This window comes from Suncus etruscus, chromosome 4, assembly GCF_024139225.1.
Source record: "Suncus etruscus isolate mSunEtr1 chromosome 4, mSunEtr1.pri.cur, whole genome shotgun sequence".
In the NCBI taxonomy this organism is placed as follows: Eukaryota; Metazoa; Chordata; class Mammalia; order Eulipotyphla; family Soricidae; genus Suncus; species Suncus etruscus.
The window spans coordinates 128,363,370-128,384,667 of NC_064851.1; the positions used below are offsets into that span (position 1 = coordinate 128,363,370).

The following is a 21,298-nucleotide window of genomic DNA, read 5'->3' on the forward strand; positions in this document are numbered from 1 at the left end:
AGTAACCTTCTCAATATAGTCAAAGCCAATCTACCACAAGCCAATGGCAAACATTATCCTCAATGGAAAAAAACTAAAAGCCTTTCCTCTAAATTCTGGGACAATTTAAGGATGTCCTCTCTCACCACTCCTATTCAACTCCTATTCAATAGTCCTGGAAGCCCTTGCTTTAGTGATTAGGCAAGAAATAGATATCAAGGGAAATAGGAAAGGAAGAAGTCAAGCTCTCACTGTTTGCAGATGACATAATACTCTACTTTGAAAATCCTAAAGACTCTACCGAAAAGCTTCTAGAAACAATGGATTCATATAGCAGGATGGCAGGCTACAAAATTAACACACAAAAATCAATGGCCTTTTTATACACCAATAAGGAAGAAACGGACATTAAGAAAACAACTCTATTCACATTAGTGCCACACAAACTCAAATATTATGGAGTCAACTTGACCAAAGTAGTGAAGGACCTATTCAAAAAAAAAAAAAAACGGTAAAACCAGGCTCCAAAAAATAAGAGAGGACACACGGAAATGGAAGCACATATCCTGCTCATGGATTGGCAGGATTAACATCTAAAATGGCAACACTCCCCAAAGCACTGTACAGATTTAATGTGATCCCTCTAAATATACCCATGACATTCTTCAAAGACGTGGATCAAACACATCTGAAATTCATTTGGAAGAATAAACACCCTCAAATAGCTAAAGCAATCCTTTGGAAAAGGAATATGGGAGGCATTACTTTCCCCAACTTTAAACTGTATTACAAAGCAATAGTTATCAAAACAGCATGGCATTGGAATAAAGACAGACCATCAGATCAGTGGAATAGACTTAAGTACTCAGAGAATGTTCTCTAGACATACAATCACCTAATTTTTGATAATTAAGAAAGAAATCCTAAATGGAGCAGGGAAAACCTCTTCAACAAGTGATGTTGACACAACTGGATAGCCACTTGCAAAAAAGTAAACTTAGACCCCCCAGCTAACATCATGTATGAATGTAAAATCCAAATGGGTTAAAGACCTTGACATCACACCTGAAACCATATGGTATATAGAACATCATGTAGGTAAAACACTCCATGACATTGAGACTAAAAGCATCTTCAAGGAGGAAACAGCACTCTCAAAAAAAGTGGAAGCAAAGATTAACAAATGGGAATATATTAAGCTGAGAAGCTTGTGCACCTCAATGGAAACAGTCCCCAGGATACAAGAGCCACCCACTGAGTGGGAGAAACTATTCACCCAGTACCCATCAAGTAAGGGGCTAATATCTAAAATATACAGGACACTGACAGAACTTTACAAGATAAAAAAAAATCTAGTCCCGGGGCTGGAGAGATAGCATGGAGGTAAGGCGTTTGCCTTTCATGCAGGAGGTCATCGGTTCTAATCCCAGCATCCCATAAGGTCCCCCGTGCCTGCCCGGAGCAATTTCTGAGCCTGGAGCCAGGAATTACCCCTGAGCACTGCCGGGTGTGACCCAAAAACCACCAAAAAAAATCTAGTCCCATCAACAAGTGGGGAGAAGAAATGGACAGACACTGCCAAAGAAGAAATACAAATGGCCAAAAGGGACATAAAAAATGTTCCACATCACTAGTCATCAGGGAGATGCAAATCAAAACAACTAGGAGTTACCATCTCACACCACAGAGATTGGCACACATCAAAGAATGAGAACAAGCAGTATTGGTGGGAATGTGGAGAGAAAGGAACACTTATTCACTGCTGGTGGGAATGCCATCTAGTCCAACCTTTATGGAAAGTGATATGGAGATTCTCCAAAAACTGGATATTGAGCTACCATATGATCCAGCTCTACCACTCCTAGGGATATACCTTAGGAACACAAATACAAGAATACAATAAAAGTCCTTTCCTTACACCTGTATTCATTGCAGCACTATTTACAATACTAAGACTCTGGAAACAACTAAGATGCCCTTCAACAGATGAATGGCTAAAGAAACTGTGGTACATATACACAATGAAATATACAGTCGTCAGGTGAGATGAAGTCATGAAATTTTCCTATACATGGATGTGAATGGAATTTATTATGCTGAGTGAAATATGTCAAAGGGAGAGAGATAGACATAGAATAGTTTCACTCACCTATGGGTTTTTAGAAAAATAAAAGACATTTTTGCAATAATTCTCAGAGACAAAAGAGAGGAGGGCTGGAAAGTCCAGCTCATTACATGAACCTCGCCACAAAGAGTGATGAGTGCAGTTAGAAATATAAGTATGTTGAGAACTATCATATCAAAGTGAATGAATGAGGAGGTAGAAAGCCTTTCTCAAGTACAGGCAGCGGGTCAGGGTGGGGAGAATGAGATTTGGGACATTGGTGATGGGATTGTTGCACTGGTGAAGTGGGGTGTTCTTTACATGACTCATATCCAACTGCAACCATATTTGTAATCAAGATGCTTAAATAAAGATATAAAAAAGAAATACAAGTGTTTTAGTATAGATTAATAATACTGGAAATATCTGTGAAATTTACAAATTTCTGTAATATCTGTACATAATTAAGACATAATGTGATTTAAATTTATTATTTAACTTAACTTGCAATACCCCTTCTTATCATTAATATTATAGACTGACATACAGTAATTTTTTAGTTAATAAAATTAAATATTATATTTAAAATGCTCATAATTGGGAATAGTTTGCTTTGGAATAACTGACATAATCTTATATTAAAGATCACCCTGAACCTAAGAGAATGTATATAAAATATGTTTCAACATCTTGTTCCAACTGTGGCTCTTATCTGATCATGTTTTCTCCCTGTGACCCCTCTGTTCTACTGGTTGTCCATTTTACCTGTGAACCCATTGCAATATCTTGTGGGCCTACCAGGTTCAAATGTTACAGATATATTAACATCAACATTGAAAATAAAAGAGGCTTAAAGTTCTTATGGATAATTATATTTAACTTATATATATTCAATTTATTAAAAAAATTCTGCTCTTCTCAAAAACTACTAGATGTATAGTTTGTTCCAAATAAAAACAAAGAAGTTAAACCATGAAAATCAGAAAGTCATGGATTCAACAGACCAATCAGGAAATTGGATTTATAATATAAAATTATGTAAAGTCAAGTGGAAATTTCAAGTGAATCTTAAAGTTCTGTATATTTAAGGGTAAACATTTAAAGTATAGATAATGTAATTTATATGAATACACTGTAAAAACTTTTGTCATTAAAAGTTAATTTTTAAAATTAAGTTAATATTATTTTGAGTAGAAGAAGTAGCAATAAGATTATATGCAACCAGAAAATCTATGCCTGCCCAGTGGTTCCCAACTGTGAGAAACTGTGAGTGTTGCCTGTGCATGTTTTTCAACTGTCCTGTCTCCTGAACCTCTTGGGAGTGGGCCGAAAAGGGCCCAGAAAAATAGCTCTCCCAGAGGCTCTTCCATGGGCCTGAAAGCCAAGGAACTGTGTTCAACCATGAAAACTGGATATCCGCAGTATTCTGTAGAAAGGCAGGTCCCCTGGTTCTGATGTCAGGCTGTGAAAATCTATGCCTGTCCAGTGATTCCGGACTGTAAGAAACTGTGAGTGTTGCCTGTGCATTTTTTTCCACTGTCCAGTCTCCTGAACTTCTTGGGAGTGGGCCAAAAGGGCCCAATAAAATAGCTCTCCCAGAGGCTCCAGAAAAGCAAAGCTTCGTGGCCATGAGCTCTTTCTAATGAAAGAAGGCCACTGCAACAAAAAGAAAAAATAACACTAGGAACTGTGCTGAATCACTGAAGCCCAGCATTTCTCTCCGGACTGTCTTCTCTGCAGCGTGTTCGGGCCTAAGATTTGATCCTGTGTGAGGTTTTATCCACGGAGGTCTCCCCTTTCTTGGAGGTGAGTGGACCCACCAAGAAAGGGCGAAGCCAGAGGAGCATGAATAATACCACAACATGTAGAAAAACCCACAATACAAGTGTGATAATGGGGAAAAAATGCAGGCCAGCATCAGACATAGAGAATGAAGATGACACATCTGATGACCAGAAAACAGCCAAACACCTAATCAATCTCTCAGATAAGGAGTTTAGACAAGAAATATGGAAGATTCTCAAAGAACTCAAAGAAACCATGGATCTAGTTGAACAGAACACTAATAAGAACCAAGAAAATATGAAAACAGAAATCAGAAAAATCCAAACTGAAATAACAGGTCAAATAACAGGCCTGAAAAACTCAGTAAATGAATTGAATGACAAAAATGGATAAGCTCTCCAAGAGGGTAACAGAAGCTGAGAATAGAATTGGTGCTGTGGAAGATGAGATAAATAACAACTCCATACAGCAGGAGAGATTGGAAAAAAAACTTAAAGCAAATGAACAATGAAAAAATAGTCAAAAAATGTGAACAGATGAAAATAGAAGTCTATGATAAGCTCAACAGAAACAACTTTAGAAACATTGGAGTACCAGAGACCCAGGAAGAAAATTTCCAGGAAGAATCAATGGTCCAGAACATCATTAAAGAGAAATTTTCAGAGCTAAAGAATATATGTGATCAAATCCTGCATGCCCGAAGAGTACCAACCAATAGAAACCCTAGAAAAAATATCCCGAGACACATTCCAGTCACAATGACAAATCCCACGGATAGAGAGAGAATTCTGAAAGCAGAAAGATTCAAAAGGGAAATTACATTCAAGGGAACATACTTGAGATTTACTGCAGACCTGTCACCAGAAACACTCAAGGCCAGAAAGCAGTGGTGGGGCATAGTGACAAAACTCAATGAAATAAATGCTTCGCCTAGAATACTGTATCCAGCAAAACACACTTTCAGGTTTGACGAAAGAATACATGGTTTCACAGACAAAAAACAGCTCAGAAACTTTACAGACTCAAAACCATTCTTAAGAGAAAAACTTAAAGACCTATTTTAAGACAAGACTGACCAAAGGACACACCAAATTTTGATATAAAGATGGCATTAAATCCCAGGATAATTCTTTCTCTCAATGTCAATGGACTAAGTGCACCAGCTAAGAGACACAGAGTGGCTAAATGGATCAAAAAACTCAATCCAACCTTCTGCTGCCTACAAGAAAGGCAACTGAATTGTCAGAACAAATATCGACTCAAAATAAAAGGCTGGAGGAAAATTATCCAAGCAAATAGCACCCATAAAAAGCTGGAGTGGCCATACTAATATCAGATGATGCAAATTTTATACTCAGGAAAGTTGTAAGGGAAAAAGATGTATATTTTTTATTAATCAAGGGATATGTACAGCAGGAAGAAATCACTCTCCTAAACATAAATGGACTGAATGAGGGGCCAGCAAAATATTTAATAAAGTTGTTGACAAATCTGAAAAATAATATCAATAACAAAACAATAATTGTAGGGGACCTCAAAATGGCTTTGTCAACACTGGATAGGTTAACCAGACTGAAAACCAAAAAGAATATACTAGACCTGAGAAGAGAAATGGAAGAAAGAGGCCTAGTAGGTATATATAGGACACTCCATCCCCAGAAACGTGGAAACACAATTTTCTCCAATGTGCATGGAACATTCTCCAGGATAGACTACATGCTGGCACTTAAGACATACCTCCATAATATCAAGAGGATAGAAATTTTGAAGACTACCTTTGCTGACCACAATGCTCTGAAATTATCTGTAAATTCCAAAGGGACACAAAGAAAAACTTTAACAACTGGAAATTAAACAACCTACTACTGAACAACCAGTGGGTCCTAGATGAAATCAAAGAGGAAATCAAAACTTTCCTGGAATCAAATGATAATAAAGACAAAAACTATCAGAACTTATGGGGCACAGCAAAAGCAGTACAGAGAGGAAAATTTATAGCTTTGCAAGCACATATCAGGAAAGAAAAAGGGACCTACCTGAATAGCTTAATGACGCAGCTCATAGAATTAGAAAGTGCTCTACAAAAGGACCCAACAATAGGGAGACAGAAGGAAATAACAAAGCTGAGAGCAGAACTCAATGAAGTGGAAACCCAAAAAACAATCCAAAAGATCAACGAAAGCAGAAATTGGTTCTTTGAAAAAAGAAACAAGATTGATAGACCATTAGCAAAGCAAACAAAGAAAGAGAGAGAGAAACCTGATAAACCATATAAGAAATAAAAAGGGGGAGATCACTACAGATATTGGAGAGATTCAAAGGGTAATCATAAACTACTTTGAGAAACTTTATGCCACTAAAAATGAGAACCTGAAAGAAATTGATAAATTCTTGGACTCTTATAGCCTCCCACAGTTGAATAAAGAGGATGTAGCATATCTAAACTACCCCATTACTATTGATGAAAATAAAAAGTTACTCAAATGTCTGCCCAAAAACAAAAGCCCAGGCCCAGATGGATTCACAAATAAATTCTTTCAAACCTTCCAAGAGGAACTTCTACCAATACTGGCAAGACTCTTCCATGAAATTGAAAAAATGGGAACACTTCCAAATAGCTTTTATGAAGCCAACATCACCTTGATACCTAAACCAGACTGAGATGCTATCAAAAAAGAAAATTACAGACCAATATCCCGGATGAACACAGATGCAAAAAATCCTCAACAAAATTCTGGCAAATAGGATTCAATGCCTCATTAAGAAGATAATTCATATGATCAAGTAGGTTTCATCCCAGGAATGAAACGATGGTTTAACATCCGTAAATCTATCAACATAATACACAACATCAACAACAAGAAAAATAAAAATTACATCATCATGTCAATAAACACAGAGAAAAATTTTGATAAGGTCCAACACCCATTCTTGATCAAAACTCTCAGCAAGATGGGAATGGAAGGAAGCTTTCTTAATATAGTTAAAACCCTCTACCACAAGCCAGTGGCAAATATTATCCTCAATGGAGAAAAACTAAAAGCCTTCCCTCTAAATTCTGGCACAAGGCAAGGCTGTCCTCTCTCACTACTCCTCTTCAATATAGCACTGGAAGTCCTTGCTATAGCAATCAGGATGAAAAAGATATCAAGGGCATCCAGATTGGAAAGGAAGAAGTCAAGCTCTCCCTGTTTGCAGATGATATGATACTCTATTTGAAAACCCTAAAGTCTCTACCAAAAAACTTCTGGAAACAATAGACTCATAGCAAGGTGGCAGGCTACAAAATTAACACACAAAAAGCAATAGCCTTTCTATACACCAATAATAATAGGGAAGAAATGTACATTAAGTAAATAACCCCATTCACATTATTTCCACACAAACTCAAATAACTTGGAGTCAACTTGACTAAAGATGTGAAAGACCTATACAAAGGAAACTATATAACTCTGCTCCAAGAAATAAGAGAGGACACATGAAAATGGAAACATATACCCTGTTCATGGATTTGCAGGATTAACATCATTAAAATGGCAATACTCCCCAAAGCATTGTACAGATTTAATGTGATCCCTCTAAATGTACCCATGCCATTCTTCAAAGAAGTGGATCAGGCAGTTTTGAAATTCATTTGGAACAATAAACACCCTGGAATAGCCAAAGCAATTATTGAGAAAAAGAATATGGGAGGCATCACTTTCCCCAATTTTATACTGTATTACAAAGCGATAGTTATCAAAACAGCATGGTATTGGAATAAAGACTGACCCACTGATCGGTGGAATAGACTTGAGTACTCAGAAAATGTTCCCCAGACATACAGTCATCTAATCTTTGATAAAGGAGCAACAAGTCCTAAATGGAGCAAAGAAAGCCTCTTCAACAAGTGGTGTTGGCACAACTGCTAGCCACTTGCAAAAAAGTGAACTTAGACCCCCAGCTATCATCATGTATGAAGGTAAAATCCAAATGGATTAAAGACCTCAATATCAGACCTGAAACCATAAGGTATATAGAACAACATGTAGGTATAACACTCCATGACATTGAAACTAAAGGCATCTTCAAGGAGAAAACAGCACTCTCCAAACAAGCGAAAGCAGAGATTAATAGATGGGAATATATTAAGTTGAGAAGCTTCTGCACCTCGAAGGAAATAGTGCCCTTGATACAAGAGCCACCCACTGAGTGGGAAAAACTATTCACCCAATACCCATCAGATAAGAGTCTAATATCCAAAATATATAGGGCACTGACAACTCTCCAAGAAAAAAACTTCTAATCCTATCAAAAAATTGGGAGAAGAAATGGAAAGACACTTTGTTAAAGAAGAAATACAAATGGCCAAAAGACCTATGAAAAAATGCTCCACATCACTAATCATCAGGGAGATGCAAATCAAAACAACTATGAGGTACCACCGCACACCACAGAGATTGGCACACATCACAAAGAATGAGAACTAACAGTGTTTTCGGGGATGTAGTGAGACAGAAACTCTTATCCACTGCTGGTAGGAATGCCGACTTGTTCAACTTTTCTGGAGAGCGATATGGAGATTCCTCCAAAAACTGGAAATTGAGCTCCCATATGATCCAGCTATACCACTGGTAGGAATATACCCTAGAAACACAAAAATACAATACAAAAACCCCTTCCTTATACCTATATTTATTGCAGCACTATTTACCATAGCAAGACTCTGGAAACAACTAAGATGCCCTTCAACAGATGAATGACTAAAGAATGACTAATGAATGACTAAAGAAACTGTGGTACATATACACAATTATGCAGCCATTAGGAGAGATGAAGTTATGAAATGTTTTTTCACTGCATTTCAAAATGTATGCGATATAGCAAACTACTGTTAAGTATGTTACAAAGCAGTAATTTAAAAGTTGTATTGAATGAAAATATTATCTTTATTCTTCTCTATTCACCATACCATCCTTTCACAACTACACACATTTCTAACTTGTACCCTTAGTAAAATAAAGGTACCAATTTGGGTATTAGTTTGTCTTAACAACATCAGTACAATTTTACATGTGAACCTATCATGATTTAGTTGATAGCATCCTCTCTGCCCTGATACTCCTGGAAATTCTTGAAATTCAGGACAAGTGTTCTTACTAGTCATCCTAGACATACTCTTTCTAATATGTTGTCTAGCAGAAATTTAAAATAAATAGGAACACACACAAATGGCTTTGAATGAAGAAATTAATGAAGAATTATCCTTTTCTTTAACCCAATATACTGGGAATCCTTACTCACAGTACTTTGATAAATGCCATGATTGAAATTTTTCTTAGTGAGCAGATACTTTCTCCTAAATTATGACTAACCAAAAGGCATATGAAAGAGTGCTCATCATCACTCACAATCTGGAAAATGCAAATCAAGACAATGAAAAAACATCTTATACTAGTGAAAATGACACACATCAAAGGTTTGGAAACTCATACCCTTAGTAAAATAAAGGTACCAATTTGGGTATTAGTTTGTCTTAACAACATCAGTACAATTTTATTACAAAAAATTTATTACAAAAATATTACAGCTAATATTTGGCATGGTTGTGGTGAGACAGGAATCCACATTCATTGTTGGTGAAAATGTTATCTGGTTAAGTCTTTATAGAAAGCAATATGGAGAACTTTTTTAAACAAACAGAAATAAAATATCTATGCTATTCAGTGATACCACTTCCTAGTATGTGTCTCTAAAACATTGGTTAGGAGTAATAAGCGCACACCTATGTTCACCACTGCACTTATTATAATAGCAAAGACATGGAACATCCCAAAGGCCCAACTATGGATAATGACTCAAGAAGTTGTGATATATATCATATAATATATATCATATATAATATATAACATATATATGGGGCCTGAGCAGTGGCACAAGCGATAGGGTGTTTGCCTTGCACATGTTAATTTAGGACGGACTGCAGTTTAATCTCTGGCATCCCATGTGGTCCCCCAGGCCAGGAGAGATTTCTAAGTGCATAGCCAGGAATATCCCCTAAGCATCACCAGGTGTGCCCCCCCCCCAAATTTGTGATATATAATAACAAGGAATACTTCAGAGCTCTAAAAAAACAATCTGTAAGTTGAAGGAACATGGAAAAAACAAGAGGATATCATGTTAAGTGAAGTAAGTCCAAAAAAAGTTAGATACAGGATCTCTTTTATATGTCAAAGTTTAATATACATAGCAAGGTAACAAAGGTCCAAAGGCAACACCAAGGAAAAACTAATCCACAAAATTGAGTTAATGAATGAAAAAATTAAAAGGCAATGATTTAATATATGACAGGAAAGAAAGAAAGGAAGAAAGAAAGAAAGGAAGAAAGAAAGAAAGAAAGAAAGAAAGAAAGAAAGAAAGAAAGAAAGAAAGAAAGAAAGAAAGAAAGAAAGAAAGAAAGAAAAAAGAAAGAAAGAAAGAAAGAAAGAAAGAAAGAAAGAAAGAAAGAAAGAAGAAAGAAAGAAGGAAGGAAGGAAGGAAGGAAGGAAGGAAGGGAGGGAGGGAGGGAGGGAGGGAGGAAGGAAGGAAGGAAGGAAAGAAGGAAGGAAGGAAGGAAGGAAAGAAAGAAAGAAAGAAAGAAAGAAAGAAAGAAAGAAAGAAAGAAAGAAAGAAAGAAAGAAAGAAAGAAAGAAAGAAAGAGAAAGAAAGGAAGGAAGAAGAAAGAAAGAAAAAGAAGAAAAGAAAGAAAGAAGAGAAAGAAAAAGAAAGAAGGAAGGAAGGAAAAAAGAAAGATGAGAGAGAAAGAAGAAAGAAAAAAGAAAGAGAAAGAAAGGAAAGGAAGAAAGAAAGAAAGAAAGAAAAGAAAGAAGAAGAAAGAAAGAAAGAAGAAAGAAAGAAAGAAAGGAAGGAAGGAAGGAAGGAAGGAAGGAAGGAAGAAAGAAAGAAAGAAAGAAAGAAGAAGAAGAAAGAAAGAAAGAAAGAAAGAAAGAAAGAAAGAAAGAAAGAAAGAAAGAAAGAAAGAAAGAGAAAGAAAGGAAGGAAGGAACGAAGCAAGGAAGAAAGAAGAAAGAAAGAAAGAAAGAAAGAAAGAAAGAAAGAAAGAAAGAGAGAGAGAGAGAGAGAGAGAAAGAAAGAAGAAAGAAAGAAAAGAAAGAAAGAAAGAAAGAAAGAAAGAAGAAAAAAGAAAGAAAGAAAGAAAGAAAGAAAGAAAGGAAGGAAGGAAGGAAGGAAGGAAGGAAGGAAGTAAGGAAGGAAGGAAAAAAGGAAGAAAGGAAGGAAGGAAGGAAGGAAGAAAGAAAGAAAGAAAGAAAGAAAGGAAGGAAGGAAGGAAGGAAGGAAGGAAGGAAGGAAGGAAGGAAGGGAGGAAGGAAGGAAGGAAGGAAAGAAGGAAGGAAGGAAGGAAGGAAAGAAAGAAAGAAAGAAAGAAAGAAAGAAAGAAAGAGGAAAGAAAGAAAGAATAAACAAAAAAGAAAGAAAGAAAGAAGAAAGAAAGAAAGAAAGAAAGAAAGAAAGAAAAAAAGAAAAAAAGAAAGAAAGAGGAAAGAAAGAAAGAATAAACAAAAAAGAAAGAAAGAAAGAAGAAAGAAAGAAAGAAAGAAAGAAAGAAAGAAAAAAAGAAAAAAAGAAAGAAAGAAAGAAAGAAAGAAAGAAAGAAAGAAAGAAAGAGAAAGGAAGGAAGGAAGGAAGGAAGGAAGAAAGAAGAAAGAAAGAAAGAAAGAAAAGAAAAGAAAGAAAGAAAGAAAGAAAGAAAGAAGAAAGAAAGAAAGAGAGAAAGAAAGAAAGAAAGAAAGAAAGAAAGAAAGAAAGAAAGAAAGAAAGAAAGAAAGAAAGAAAGAAAGAAAGAAAGAAAGAAAGAAAGAAAGAAAGGAAGGAAGGAAGGAAGGAAGAAAGGAAGAAAGGAAGGAAGGAAGGAAGAAAGGAAGAAAGGAAGAAAGGAAGGAAGGAAGGAAGGAAGAAAGAAAGAAAGAAAGGAAGGAAGGAAGGAAGGAAGGAAGGAAGGAAGGAAGGAAGAAAGGAAGAAATATGAATGAAATAAAGAGTAGAACAGAAGCACTGCTGCACTGCTAGAGTCCCTGGAGAAGGAATGTGGTACACTAGAGATGGATGTGGAATATGAATACCATGCATTAAAAACCATCATAAACAGTATTGCAAATCTGGATTGGAGCACTAGTACTTCAAGGAGCTGTCTTGCATGATAGACCCAAATTTGATCTCTGATTCCACATATGGTCCCTTGACTACCACTAGATTGATCTCTGAATGAGTAAGCTCTTGAGCTTATTACCAGGATTAGTCTCCAAAACCAAAGCCAAACACAAAAACATCCTCAGCATTGTAAACTGTGAACTTCAAGTAATAAAAATTTTTCATATTAATCTCAAATTTAAGACTCCTTTCAGAAGTCAATTTATATCCAATATACTTATACATAACATACATATTTTGACAAAATAAAAATATATAAAATACAAAATTTTGTTTTCAAACATATAAATACAAATATATAGGCAAAATAAAAGTAATCTCTGTGTGTGAAAGTAGAGAATTTCTATGGAAGCAGATTCTCCCTTAACTAAAAGTTGTAAAGCAGTGATTCCCAAAGTATGAAATACCACCCTTAAGGACACTGTAATGATTCGGGGGGGGGGTGGGAGGCAATGGTAGTCTCAGATCAAAGGGGGGGGGAGTGTACACATTTTTTGTTTTCCTTGAGAAAGGCAGATTTCCAAAGAAGACAATGAATGTTTAATTCTGCTTCTGACGTGGGGTAGGTAGGCTAATAAGTTTAGAACTTCTAGGAAAAGAAGGAAAAGAAGTCCTTACTATTAACCTATACTGGCATTTTTTTTGGGTGGGACTACACCCGGTGACACTCTGGGGTTACTCTTGGCTATATGCTCAGAAATTGCTCCTGACTTGGAGGACCATATGGATGCTGGGAGGACAGAACCGCGGTCTGTCCTAGGTCAGCCGTGTGCAGGGCAAACACCCTACCGCTGCACCACAGCTCCAGCCCCTATACTGGCAATTTTTAAGCAACCCGAGATCAGAAATTTACTACATAACCTGGACTAAATCTAAATTAGCCATGTTGTAGTATTGAAGAAACAGTATGCTAAGACTAATATACAGTCTATAAGGCAGTCCAGTGAAGAAGCTGGCAGGCTACTCCTGCCTTTTCTGGTGTGCACAGACTAGAATGGCTGTCACTAGGCAGTGAGTGGTGTTTTCAATTTTCACCTTCTGTCTCAAAAGTGGAAATCTTCACTGGATTACTTTTTGTTTGGAAAAACAAGTACTAATGTAGGTCTTTCTTAAAAGTTAAGTGGCAGAATGCAAACTTTTGAAAAGTGGGGTATAGTCAGCTCTTCACAAAAGAACAGGGCTTGAAAATTGCAAGTTATTATTTTGGTGAGTACTATTTTTATCTCCAGGTTCCTGCAATTTAATGGCAGCAGTATTTAAGTTTCTAACAGAAACAACCTAGATAATGGCAGTATTTAACTTACTACCATTATATAACTCAGGTCAATCACACTTGTAGATTCTCAACATTATCCTCCAAACCTTTGCATAATTTGGAGACCCATTGAACCCTTTTATATTTGCTTAATATCACTAAGGTATTTCTGGGTATGGTTGATTTCCAAAAGATCCGAGAATAGTCATGAAGGACAATATTGCATCACGCATGCAGTAATTTCCAAATATCTGGGCTTTCTTTAGGTTTCCAAAGTTTTACTTTCTAAGTACACAATATTATCAATAACAGGGCCAATTCTAAGCAGACCCTTTAAGCATTTAGGATTATATATTGCCTTAGATAATTTCTATGAAAAACACACTGATTAATACTCAATTTTTATATTTTTGCCTTGATATATATTTTCTATGAAATCACTAATAGCCAAAAAATGTATTTCTGCTCTTAATTTGCTTCTGTTGAAATTTATTTTATAGCAGCAACAAAGTTAGAGTTAAATTTGATATCAAGTGTTTGATTAACTGCACCTCATTTATAAATCTGATTAAAATGTGTATTTGTCTTATTATAGTTATTAAATAAGGGACATGGATTATAATGTGCTGTCATCAATCAAATGCTTAAATGTAGCTTTGCCTGAAGTGCACGAAGTGCTTAGTTTTGCTATCATTTCTAAGAATATGCTAAGGGTAGACTTAGTAATGAGTAAAATATAAGTGATATATGGCAATGTCAATACAGACTCTTGGATAGGTACAACTGGACTTTCAGCCATCAAATGAGCACAATACTCAATGAAGTAAATTAATTGAAACCATGAGAATTTAGCTGCTTTTTATAGTTGGGTATCTCTACTAGGGGACTAATTTCTTGGATATTAAATTGTCTTCAATATTTATTATTTACAATTCTTACCTTCTTACTTATTTATCTACTTACATTTGAGCTTAGTTTATTACTGAGTTTTTTTTCTATGCAGATAAACTAAAAACAATTGGTACATTATAAACTATTAATAGCATTATATTTTAAAATAGTTTCCATTTATAAAGCATTTGTTGGAGAGCTAGCACAATGGTAGGGCTTTTGCCTTGCATGCGGCAGACCCAGGAGGAAACCAGTTAGATTCCTAGCATCCCATATGGTCCCCCAGCCTGCCAGGGACAATTTCTGTGTGCAGAGCTAGGAATAATGCCAGAGCAGTGCTAAGTGTAATCCAAAAACCAATGAATCAATCAATAAATGAATAAAAGTTTTTTTAAAGCATTTGCTGATGTATGTTTCTGCATTTGGCCTTTTATTTACATTATCTTTCTTAGTAATAGAACTGACAAACATCTTATAAACAAGTGGTACCATTGCACTAATAATAAAGGGAGGAATTTTGGTAGTGATAGATAACTGTCAAACACCAATTGGTGGGCATGAATTATTAGCTCCATTTATTATGAAGGGAAGATTCTTGTTAAAGAACCTTAAGAACCTTTTCTGGTTATTTTTATTAGGGGCCTAAGTTCTGTATTCCCTGATTTTCTCACTGTATTTTCTCACTGTATGGAAAAATGATGTTAGGATAAAGTATTAATAATGAACTAATAAAATATATGAACTCTTCATCTGTGATATATTCCAAGACTGTAGAAGATTATAAGTGACATCATGATGATGATGATTATGATGATGCCTAGTTTTCTGTTTTTGTTTCATCATATATCTAGAATTTAAGGCTAAGTTTAAGATGGAACTATTTCCACTATTTACTATAAATAAATGATTTGATAAAAATATAAAGCACTATGATTCTTATCTTAGTTTACACAGTGTAAATTTTGTGATGCTCAAAATGATATGATATAAACGTTTTTATTATTTTCTTAAGAGTAAAAGTAACTGTTATGGAACATTCTTCTAATCCAGAGGAGCAAGAGGCAAAGATGAAAATCAGAAGGGGATTTTTCATTCTGTTCAGGAGTTTCCCACTAAAATTATGGAAAATTCATGACTGCTGTGCTCTCACTTGTCCATGTCATTTTTATACTCAAAATATTTTCAGATACTTATGATTCCTTCTGGCTTTTAATAAACTAGTAATGTCATCTTATGAGAGTTCTGTTAACCTTTGGCCTCAGACTCTGATGACTCTTGCCAACATCTTATCCTGTCTCTTAAAAAATTATGATTCTATCATTACAGATGCCTAGAAAATGGCACTAACAGGGGAGAGTCACACCTCACCCATTATATGACATGGATTTCCCTTTCTTTCCTCTTTCTCTCCTTTTTAATCTACAAGCATTTATTGACAAACAGATGTTGATCATATCTAACATGCTAGCTATTTTGTAATTGCTTAAAATAAAAAAATAGTAATTTCTTAGCTTGTTCTTTGATATTCATACATCCTTTAAATATTCCATCAGAAGGATTAACTTACTCTTTGAATTACTCAAATTACAAAATTAAACCACTTGTTTAATTTGATCTAACACAGAAACAAGCATATCATAAATACAAGGAACAATTGGTTTTGGGCCCATCTATCTTAATGAGCAAGTTCAAGTATATGATGTTTATATTCCCTTTTAGCTATTTTTGCAATGCAATCCTTATTTAACCTTTTAAAATTCATTATATACTTCATAATACTTAATCAAAATTAACCAGCTATTTTTTTCGGGGGAGTGTTAAGGGAGGTCACACTATCACCCTCAGTACTTAATCTTGGCCCTCTGCTCAGGGATCACTTCTGGTAGAATTCAGGGGACCTATGCAGTTTTTGGACTGAAGCTATATCAGATGTGTGCAAGAGAAGTGTCTAACCCATTGTGCTATATCCCTAGTCCTTCCTTATTTAACTAGATATAAATTTCTAAAACTAAGTCCATCCCTCAAAACTCTATGAACTACCATTTTATATCCAAATTATAATTTAAAGTAAATTTAGCTTTTTCTTTAAACCTGTTTGACTTAAATTGTGCATATACTTCATGTAAGAAAGAAAATGCAACATTCATGACAACACCTTACTATCTGAAGGATACTTATACTCTTTACATTCTTATGGAGAATTCTTGACCTTTTGATAATAAACCTTTGATCCACACCCAAGGCATCTCATTTGAAACTTTGCTTCACTGTAATATCTATAAAGAAACTTACATCCTAAGACAATATTAAACCAATTCATTTATTCTTCAGGAAGAAACTAAAATAAAAAGATGAAATGTAAATGTCCCAATTTAAACTTATTTAAATTAAGACCCATAATTCTATCAGTAAGATAAAACTATGCCTAAAATAGTTACAATAGTTTATAGTATATTGGTAGATATGGATAGGAACAGACACTTTTTCTTTTGAATTATGATGTACTTAAGAAAAAACCTAAATGGTGCACCTTTGTTAAGTTCGATATACTGCTTTATTGCATTTACTCTTCATTGCAATTCTTTGGAGTTTGGCAATGTGGAATAACAGTATATATTCTTAAAAGTATATTTTTAAGTGGTCAGAACATCAGTAAACTCATTTTGGCTCATAAAAATCGAAGTGCAGGCCAAGTAGAGCATTTTGAAACACATTCTCTCTAAAGAAATGCCATATACTAAAAATGACAGAACTTAGTTTTATGACAAGGGGTCTTATAAAGTGCAGCCAGTTATGTTAGTCACATAAATTCTCTGTTTTTTGGTTTTCACGATTCTAAAATAACATAATTTTAAAACTTTGAAGTGAGAATAACACTGAGCTAAAATAATTATAAAGAGATAATAATATTTGTAAAATACTCAATCCATGGCATATAACAAGAACTTTTTAGTATCAAAATATATATCACTAAATGTATGACAGCATATATTGCCATGTAGGTATTATAGTTAAGATGAAACTCACTACATTGGCCATTTACTTATTTATATACATGGACCTATTCTGTGCCAAAAGAGCAAACTTTTTGAAGATTGTAAATATAGGAACCAACTAAAATTTAAAGTTGTAAAAGCTAATATGAAAATAAGTGAGCTTCTCATACTTATAAATTTATGTCTTGCATATCCATTTAGAATTGTTATATTTCTATGTAGTCAAAGCATAAAACTTGGAATGAACTGCAACATAGAGATATAGCTTATGTAAGAGAAAGACTGTCTGAGTACATGGGATTTTTTAAAAACAAATTAATTGGGTCATAAGTATTCTGAATGCCATTATGTTTTATTATGACACCATTTGAGTGAAAGATATAAATAAGGCACTCCCTTATTGTCCTATGTTTTTTTAAAAACTATTCACTTAAAATAATGAATAATTAATAAATAGTGCTTTCTTTGGTATAAACATGCAATATAATATAATAGTTAATAGCATAGTTTCCTCTCAAGTTCATTGAAAGCATATTAGTCTGCTTTACTTTTGAAGATTTTATAAAAGAGAAATATTTATTAAATTAGAAAATCTGATATTTTAAACACCATTTTTTACAATGTACAATTGTTTGTAACTTTATACACCTTTGTTTTAAAGAAGGATTTTTTTAACAAAAATTATGTCTAAAAAGTGAACTGTGACTGTACATATACATATTTCTTTATGTACAGTTATAAAATACATGAATTATTAAAGAGCACTGTGATTCTATTTTGAAGAAAACTGTCATCTCTTCTACCACCTTGCAGTGTGACCTTGGATAGGTCACGTTTAAATGCCATTCTTCAGCTTCCTTGTTGGCAAATTTAGGGTAGTGTTAGAAGAACTAGTCTCTTACATTCTCTTCTTTGAAACTATATTCTGGAATTTTATTAAATCGTAATTTAGATTAGCCAGTACTGTACTTTGCAACATATAAAATAGATTTTAATCATATTTTAAAGTTTTATGATATGATTATGGTAAAACTAAAATAAATATGTTATTTGTAATAGAGAATTTGACAATATATTTGGTCACTTTGTTATATGTAAGGTGCAGTGGTCCTCAAACTATGGCCCGCAGGCCACATATTGTATTTGTATCTGTTTTGTTTCTTCATTGCAAAATAAGATATATGCAGTGTGCATAAGAATTTGTTCATAAGTTTTGTTTTTACTATAGTCAGACCCTCCAATTGTCTAAAGGACAGTGAACTGGCCCCCTGTTTAAAAAGTTTGAGGATCCCTGGAAGGTGAAAATACTTGATATCCTATATAGCAAACTGTCTAAGTAACACTCCATAGTTAATTCTCCATATTTTGTGTTCTTCTAGTAGACTTGGAAATATGCATAAATATGTGTAGCCCTCACACATAATTTCCTATTGGCTACAAAACAATTCCATTCTATTAAAAATATAATTGTAACAGCATATATTAAGCTATAAATTCATGCTTTTAAACGTTTTCTTTATATATTAGACATAAAATAGCTAGATACTTGAAAAAAATTACATCAGTAGAAATGTAATTCATTTTATAATTACATGAATTATGAATACATGATCAGGTTTATCTCTGACTAAATGACTTAATTTTGTTTTACAACAGTATTACAAACGTCAATGTCATCGATATTTACTCCACTTATGCTAAAATATGCAAAGTGTGATCTGAGCAGTGAATCCAGAAAAGTTAATACAAATTAAGTTTACTCCTAATAGTGAGTTTTTGGAAAAATGACACTAAGTGCTCTTTGGCACAGAAATAACTTGAAATTTCGTGTGTTTACTTGTTTTTAAAATGAAACATACTAAGTGGTTCAGAAGCAGTTTGACCTGTAGTTTATATTGGTTTGGGGAAATACTGACGACTCTAATCTTTATGTATTAAAGAAGACAAAATATTCTTTGAAGATTGATTATGAGGAAAAGTTTCTCTACTTGTATTCAATCTCTTTGCTGACAGTAGAAGAGGAAATATATAATTAACTTTCTTCTCATCCTTGTATAAGTAAGTGCTTATTTATTCATTTGTTCTCTATATGCCACGAAGAGGAAAAGTCTTACTGCTTTATTCATAAATAAGCTAAGAATAAAAATACATCAAAATGAAGGTTCCTAGTTTGTGGAAGGAAAGAGAATAATCTCCGTGGAACTTATTTCAGCACTGATATTATACTAAAACAATCTGACACACATTTCTAGTTCCTAAACCTTTTCCACTTTTGATTTTATGGCTTAGCTTTGAAATCTAGGAAATCACTACCACTGAGTGATTTACAAGATGCTAAGATTTCCCTTCATCTTTCTACCTCCTGAAAGATTGCTTCCAAGGTATAAAGACAGTCAGTAGCGTCTTACCTAGACAATGAGAGCTGAAACTCCAAGGCATGACACTGATCAGCCGTCAGGCTAGGAAAGATCCGTCCCGTTAGTTGCTCCAAAACATAAGTTCACGTTTCGTGGCTGAGATCCTGGTTCTATTCTAAGCGGTTTTAAGCAGTGTGTGATTCTAACAAGAACACCCTCTGCAGCTGGAGGGAGCCTTCGCTAAAGAAGGAGTTTGTCAAGGCGTTCCTAGTGACTTCTGTCTACTAAATTCAGACTGATGTTTTGTGAAAGGGGCCTCCACAAGCAGGCCCAGATTGCCTGAGAAGTATTTCCTGCCTCTAAGGAGTATGCATGTGAGAAAGACTGCGTGAAGCAGAGAGGAGGGGGAGAGAGCAGAGCCCGCCAGGGCGTTTTAGGAGTTTTGATTTTACACAGGACTGAAGTGAGTTTGTCAAAGCTCTTGAGGTGATTATCTGGGGAGTCATAAAGTCCTACAACTATTTTTCTCCCCTACACCACTTATGAAAAGAACAAAACAACTCTCTCCTTTATCTATAGCTTTTTCCTCTCTGTTACATGTATAGGCACAGTTTAATCAAAGTATCTTCGCAGTTCTCTTGTCCTTCCAAAACATTTCTGAAGAGAGCAAGATAAATTTCAGTGCCATAATTCTATGTTGGGAACCTTTTTTTTTTTTTTTTTAATACATCTTACAATTTAAAATGCTGCAACGTTTTAATATAGTCGACTGTAAAGTATCTGTCAGGAAAAATCCCCAGAATCTGGCAAATAAAAAGTTTTCTTTCTAATCTTTTCAGTTTTAAGAATCCTTAGCAGAATTACAGTAGTTTGTATCCTGGTGTATACATACATATATGCAGCATTACCTCTAGTCAGAGTGCTCCAGTAACGCAAATCCAATGTTGAAAAAGCAGAAGACAGACTCCATCTTGATCCTATTACAGTCTTGCTGACATTAACCATTTGCAACTTCTCCCCTCTAGCATGACAGAGTCCCTGAATCACATCTCTAAAGCAGCTCACAGTATCTGCATCCTTCGCCCGACACAAATTTTGTGAACTATCATCTGTTTATCTTTCCTGCTTTCTTGTGCCTCCACTGAATGACTTCCTCTTAGCTGCTACAGGCTGGGAACTTGGACTCCCATTTGGTTTTGATTAAAACCAGACAGCTAACTCTGGAGAATTTAAGGAATAAGCTAATGGAAAACTGCAAGTATGGCTTTAATTAGTGCATCAATTAATAATAGACGTTAGCTTGTCTTATAATAAAATGACACAAATCTAAATGCAGATGAAGCTCAAGTGCTTTTAGGAAAGAAGTGACACCAATTCTCATTCGTTTATGACCCAGAATTCTCCTTGAGGAAGTGAAAGAAGGGGGATGTGGCTGTAGGACATCCAGGTTTTGGAGAGGCCAGGAGAGCAGCCTTGTTTATACCAAAGGAACAGGAAACAGCATTTCTGAGTTTAATTATCTTGCTTGGTTGAAATTGCTCAGTAATGTGTCTCTTCTATTCTGTTTACAACCTATGGCTTCTGTTGCTGTTTATGACTCAAGAAATTTTCAATTATTAGTGTTCAAATAAATTTGATTATTAGAGTTCTGTCTTGTTTGCAAACTTTTTGAGTTCAAATAACTGAAGGTAGAAGAATAATTTAAATTCCAACATTAATGAGGATCATGAAAGTACAAGAAACA

The 21,298-nt window shown here is 34.8% G+C and overlaps 1 protein-coding gene across 1 annotated transcript in view; it reads right to left on the reverse strand.

Moving 5' to 3' along the window:
• The window catches only part of LOC126007223 (rho GTPase-activating protein 7-like), a 32,809-nt gene extending 12,287 nt beyond the window's left edge, over positions 1 to 20,522 (reverse strand). The window contains exon 1 of the mRNA XM_049772692.1: positions 20,463 to 20,522. The gene's annotated coding sequence lies outside the window, so the exon portion shown is untranslated. The remainder of the gene's footprint in view (positions 1 to 20,462) is intronic.
• Positions 20,523 to 21,298: the final 776 nt, after the last annotated feature.